Below are 6,255 nucleotides of genomic sequence, written 5' to 3' on the forward strand. Positions count from 1 at the left end.
ATAGGAGCAGTTTATTGGTAGGGGACAAAGGTGATGAGTCTGAAATGAGTGAAGCAAATTAATATTTGTAAGTGTACATTTTTGATTTTGGATAATAGGTATATGACACTTTTCCGCAGTGGTGAAGTTTCAAGCAAATATGTTTTATTTTGGACGTTTGAATCAGCTGCTTGAACGAATCCACGGTCAGGATTCGTCGCTGCCTTATTCTGTAAGTTGCTGTACCTAAAAAGAAACTTACGAATTATTCGTGTGAAAGCATGTTTATCTTATCAACACAATATTCTCTAATTTAATTTCTAACAGCTATGATTAAAGGGTCGGTGACTCAGACACAGGGATCAGTGTGAAAAGGTAATTTAACAACCCAGCCTTACACTGGAACAATAAGCAATAAGTGATACCAAATTTATCGCGCACCACCAGTCGCACCCCTATACGTGCGTGCGCGTAATGATGAGAACATGGAGCCCAGGTCCTGTTTGGACCTTTCAGATGTTCGGGCTAGTGCGCAGGCATCACACTAATGCGTAATGACCGGGGGGTTTCTCTCCTGCGACAAAAGCCTACAGCTGTCTTCAGATCAATACATGTCAACGAAATATGAAGGCAAACGCAGTAAACGGGAAATGTCGCCTTGATTTTAAATGAGTGGTTTAATGCTGCATTGCAAAGTGGAAATGATAACCCCACCCAGCCGCGGTGTAACACTTGATGCAACTTGCATGAAAATAAACTTTTTTTTTTTCTATAAATGAATGAGGTCTATTTATATCTGCCTAAGCCAGTTCAACCAGCATTATTTATTGAATATTACATCTATACATAAGCGATTGTTGGTTTGTGAGCTTCCTTTTTTTGCAGCAGCAGGAGGAGGGTTGCATCTGTTAGGGTCCAATGTTAGTCTTAATTACTGGCCTTCATGTTCTCCATGGCCCTCAACCGTCTTTAATTAAAACCTTGATTAGGGGGGAGGAGGTCTCGGGCAAGACTATTACCAGATGGGTTTCCAGCAATAATAATAAAGACTTTATCCGCTGCTGCCTGTGTGCCATAAAGCGCGGAGCTCGTCCATATCAAAGCACAACGAGCAGAAAGAGGCTCTTAATTACGCCGGTAATTACTTGTCTAATTACGGTTAGTTTGTGATTAGATTTAGAAACGTTTCGAGGTCTATACAGAGGCTTTCTGCAGCCTGTGTGTGTGCGTGTGTGTGTATAGGCTGAAATGTAGTGTGTATCCACAGCGGGGTGCTGCTGAATAACCGGCCCTATAAGAGATGGAGTGAATAAGATCAATAGTAAAGCACTGACCCGAAAGTTATCTTTATTTTTCTCAGAGAAGCCCTCAACAATCTATATGTTCATGGCACAACAAAGTGTCTCCAGAATACGTCGCTAACATGTTGTCAAACACAACTTTCACTGCTTTCCTTTCTCGCTTTTGTCCGCATTATGTTCCGTACGTGTTCTTCTTCTTCTTCTTCTCCTTCTCCTTCTTCTTCCAAACCTTCCCTCCAGAGTTTTGGCAGGCTTTAGTGAGCTTTTAGTGAGCTCTAGCGGGCTTTCTTAAAAGCAGTGAAGAGGTCAGCTCATGTCACATTTTTAACGACGAGCTCTTTCATGGTCTTTTAGAGCCTCTGGATCCCCGTCGAACTCATATTTTCAGCGTGTTAAAAGAATATTTGCATTTGCGAAAAAATAGAAAAAAAAGGCCAAATCAATAATGCATCCTGACATATTCTGCAGAATGGCATGTTAGCGATTTAAGACTTGCCACATTATGGGTATATCTTGCCAATGGTCTGAAAGTCATTACGAGTGCGCACAGGCGCGCCGCCGCTTTTATATTCAAGACAGAGAAACTTGCAAATAACAATCAGTTCAATTATGCTCAAAATATTTACTGCAGGATAGGATTTGTCATCCAGACACAGAGAAGGGGAGAGGGGAGGAAGAAGTGATTTCTTGCTCTTCTATTCTGTGCGTCCATTTTCCAGACGGTTTGTCGTTGTTATTGCCTGATTTACTGTGTGTTGTTTTACATAGCCCAGTTATCTGTGCGAGTTCACGTACAGCGTCGTGCCACTGCGTCCTTTTATCCGTTTCACACAGATGTGCTTTGGGTTTGTCACATTTGGTGTTTTTTTTTTTTTTTTTTTGGGTTCTGTCTCCTGGAGCTGGAGCTATAGGCTTTGTCTGTAGAATGTCCCACTGGCCCGTGCGTCACGCAGGAATCACACGCGCCCTACAGTTTTGCGCACATAGAAAGCAGCACCTAATGTGACCATGTGTGCAGCGACGCCTCTGCAACAGTCTCTCCGGCCTCTCTGACCCTGCACAGAAAAGTGCCAGAGGCCAGGTGATGCCATTAGTCAAATTATGTTTATTTTTACGCGCACTTCCCGCCCCCTCCATCAGGAGAGATAGAATCAGGATGAGATCCTTACAAATATACCAACCCCCGTCACCTGTCACTCGCCACGCTTGTTATGTGGTGGATTCTAAACAAACGCACCACTTTCTTTACACTGTACTGTTACATTGCCATTCATAACAGCCGTCAGAGTAGCCAGAGCCAGATTATGGAAACAACACTACACATTTTGTACAAGCCGAAAGTGTCCAATACAACCTAAAGCGTTGTTAAGGAGTATCAGCAGCACGGTTTATTTAGAGGCCAGCATCAGTCCTGCCCCTGGGATTATGTATCATGAATATAACTACAGACTGACGCACACTATGAATTACACAGAAGAATACACAACCTCTGCGCTCAATGGTATTAAAAAAAATATAATACGAAAATAAAAAAAATCACAGCTCAAACGCGACTACAGGAGAACCCCGTTCAGCTTTTCAGCCTGGAGATAACTTCACTTTTATTTGCATTTGTGCGTTGACGCAACAGGATGTAGAATTTGACTCGCACCCTCCAAAGTGCTTTTATCGCCGCTCACTGAGAAGAACTATGTCAATTCGGTTGCATTTCTAATAGAAAAGACAACAGATGTTCAATGATTTTCATCATTCGAGCATCAAGACACATCTGATCACGTGGAAGACCCATAGTAAATCTTAAAGATTTATTTTTTCCAAATGAAAGCTCTCACCCTCTGTTATTGTCAATCTCTTTAAATATTCTGACGGGACAAAAAGACCTCTCCACATATTGTGACTGAACACATGTTGGAGTCACTCGAAGTCAGTTTGCTGTAATTATTTGTTAGTCAACCTTGGTGTAATTACTCGTTGACAGTGACGACACAAAGTCCAAGGTCGAGTAGCTACAAATCATAGGCGTAATATAGATAAAATCCTCTTTAGTGGTGCTGAATCCAGGCCAACACCCTTTAGCTGATGCGTAATTTACCTCACCGTGCGTAATTAACTGCGTCCTCGCCAGACACGCCGGTATGTGTAACACTTTATTTTGAACGGTGCAATACGTTTCCATTAAACGTTATTAAAGCACAGGGAGTGACGAGCTCTCATTTGTCTTGTCAGGACATCTGACAACCTCGTTAGCTCCCATTTTCCCCTGTCAGCTCACAGTGCGACACGGACACTGACTTCAGCCACTGCTGGCAAGTGAGTGATAAATGCGCCTACTCAGCCCTGCGCAAAACAGCAGCATTATTGTTGCCAGCACGAAGCATCAGAATCAATCACGGCAAAGCCTGCGTGGCAGGTGTCACTCTTACGATTTAAAAAAAAATCCAGCCCGCTGTCAATCTTTAATCTAATTTAAAGGGTCATAGATTTTGGGCATAATATCCCCTCGCTTGGACTTTCTCTCTCCAGCCTGTGGACTGACCGTGTGCAGCAGCACCGCCTTTACAGACGCGTTTAGCGCTGCACCCAGGCCTCACTAACAGATCAGAGGTGTCGCAAATTGAATTGTTATGAATATTTGTGAATAAATGGAGGAGCTCGTTATTTTGCCAAAAAAAAGGGGCGGGGGGGCGCGTAGAACACTTAATGGCATGGGATCTTTCCGCTCGCTGCACTTTCAGATGCAATTGTAGATCGAAGTCAGCCTTGTCACGTTGGGCCACAGTGAATTCCTAACATCCAGGACGTGCCTGTCTACTCCGGACAAATTGCATCCAATCACCCCGGGGGAATTCGGCTAATGTCTCGATCCAGGGCCGGGGAGCATGGAGAGAAAACAAATCAAACTCTGCACACAGAGCGTGTAGGGCTTATTAAAACATTTCACACAGGAGGAGAGGGAGTGAGTGTGTGCGCGTGTGTGTTTGTGTGTGTGTGTGTGTAGGGGGGTGGCTATATCTTATCTATCATTTTACACTATATGTTAAATACAAATATGATGTCCGCTCTAAACATATCTGCACACTACGACCTACCGTTTGATTGGCACAATCGGTGGGAACAGGCCTGACTTTTTTTTTTTTTTTTTTTTTTTTGCCAGCTCAAGTCCTTCGTGCTAACTTTGGTCTTTCTTTACAACTTTTGCACCAACTCATCAAGTTATTTTCCGCGAAAACTCCGTTAAACCCCAATAACTTTACGCAGTAACAACGTTCAATTTCACAGCCAGTTTAAACTCGAAGGTTCAGAATTAACTCACCTGCTCGTCTTCACTGCAATTAATCCTAATTTGGATGGATGAAAGGCGCCCTTTGAACGCAGCGTCGGCTCTGCGTGCACCCTCTGCTTTCTGGTAACGTGCTCGGTCCCCTGGACATTTTTCTCTGTCTGCTGCAGCGGCAGTAAACAATAAGCTCATGAGGCGTAGGCTATGGCAGCATAATGTTCTGCATGGCTAGAGAGGGGAGGTCGATCATTACACCATTTGTTTTAAATTTGATCAGTCAGAGCCAGCAAGAGATTGGCAAGAGATTGGCATTTTCCTGGAAAGCTCTCACAGCGCTCCCATGCTTCCATAGGCATTCTTAATAATCCTGAGGTTTATGGAGTAGCCCGTGTGCCCACGTTGTCCACTCCGGCCTGTTTACAATGCAGCTACAACATGAAACTTTTATGTAAATATGCATTAGCAGGAAATGTTAGGATTGCATGCAAATTCGTTCCAATATTTATTATCTGGAGTATTTGAGTTGCAAAGTACTTTCCATACTTGAAAAATAAAACTGTCAGTGTGGTTTTGTGTGTGCGTGTGTGTGTGTGTGTGTGTGTGAGAGAGAGAGAGAGAGAGTTAGAGAGAGGGTGGCGTTGTGCAGCAGCGTGGTGACGGCAGAGGGAAAACCGGCTGGACAGATTTGCGTTTACGCCTGATCTGCTTCTGAAGAGCGGGGCTGTGTGGGAAGGGAAAGGGAGCACCTGGCTCGACCGCTGTATCCCATCTCGTTTTATTGACAGCCTGATAAGCAGGGACCAAGCCGTGCGGTTTCCAGCGCGGATGTCGAGCACCCTGCTGCGTTGCACAGTATCAAGGCCTCTTAATGGCTGTTCCTCCAAATAATGGCCCAAGCGCACCCAGTCCTGACTGGCCCGTACCTGCGCTGCCCCGGTCTCTTCCTGAGAGACAAGCAGCGGCGCGGTTGCCCATTTACTCACCGTCTTGTTCAAATTGACACAAACATCACAGGTTGTGAAACAGGGTTTGAGGCTTTTAGCCTCCCTTAGTAAAAGGGAAGCTAAAATCCCATTAGGCGTTACAGATGACAACTTTATAGGGCTGTAGAAGCAGAAACACTAGTCTTCAGATATAATTCATGTTTATGATAAGATTTTTAATCCGTGACGCAGAACTGAGGCATAACGCGACATGAAGAGCTGGGGACTGGTCAGGGCCAAAGGGCCAAAGACATCCGGAGGAGCAGTGACAGACAATCTGCACCCGTTGCACTTTAAGCATGTTCACAATAACGAGACGCAACAAAAACACAAATTTTCTAGCATTACAGTCCCTCTGACTTCTGCAGTTGTTGATGGGAGCAAACATTAAGGAGGAAACGCAGCTTTCAGAAGCTGTTGCTTTTTTTTTTTTAAGCTTTATTCAAATTGTAAGATTTTAAACTAACAGGAAACAACATCAAAGTTTGCATCAAAAAATGTATTTTACTGGGAATCTTCAGTTTCAGGATGAGCTCAGACAGACCCTCTGCTTTGTCACCGGGGACGCGTTTTGTGTCTTTAATAGCAGCAGTAGCAGCTCTGTTCCATCTAACCACAAACAGGCTTTCTTGCCGAAGTGCTTTTGAGCAACTCGTGAGTCATTTTATATATGATAACTTAGGGGAGACTAACACATGTAAACCATGTGTGC

This window comes from Channa argus, chromosome 2, assembly GCF_033026475.1.
Source record: "Channa argus isolate prfri chromosome 2, Channa argus male v1.0, whole genome shotgun sequence".
Lineage (NCBI taxonomy): Eukaryota > Metazoa > Chordata > Actinopteri > Anabantiformes > Channidae > Channa > Channa argus.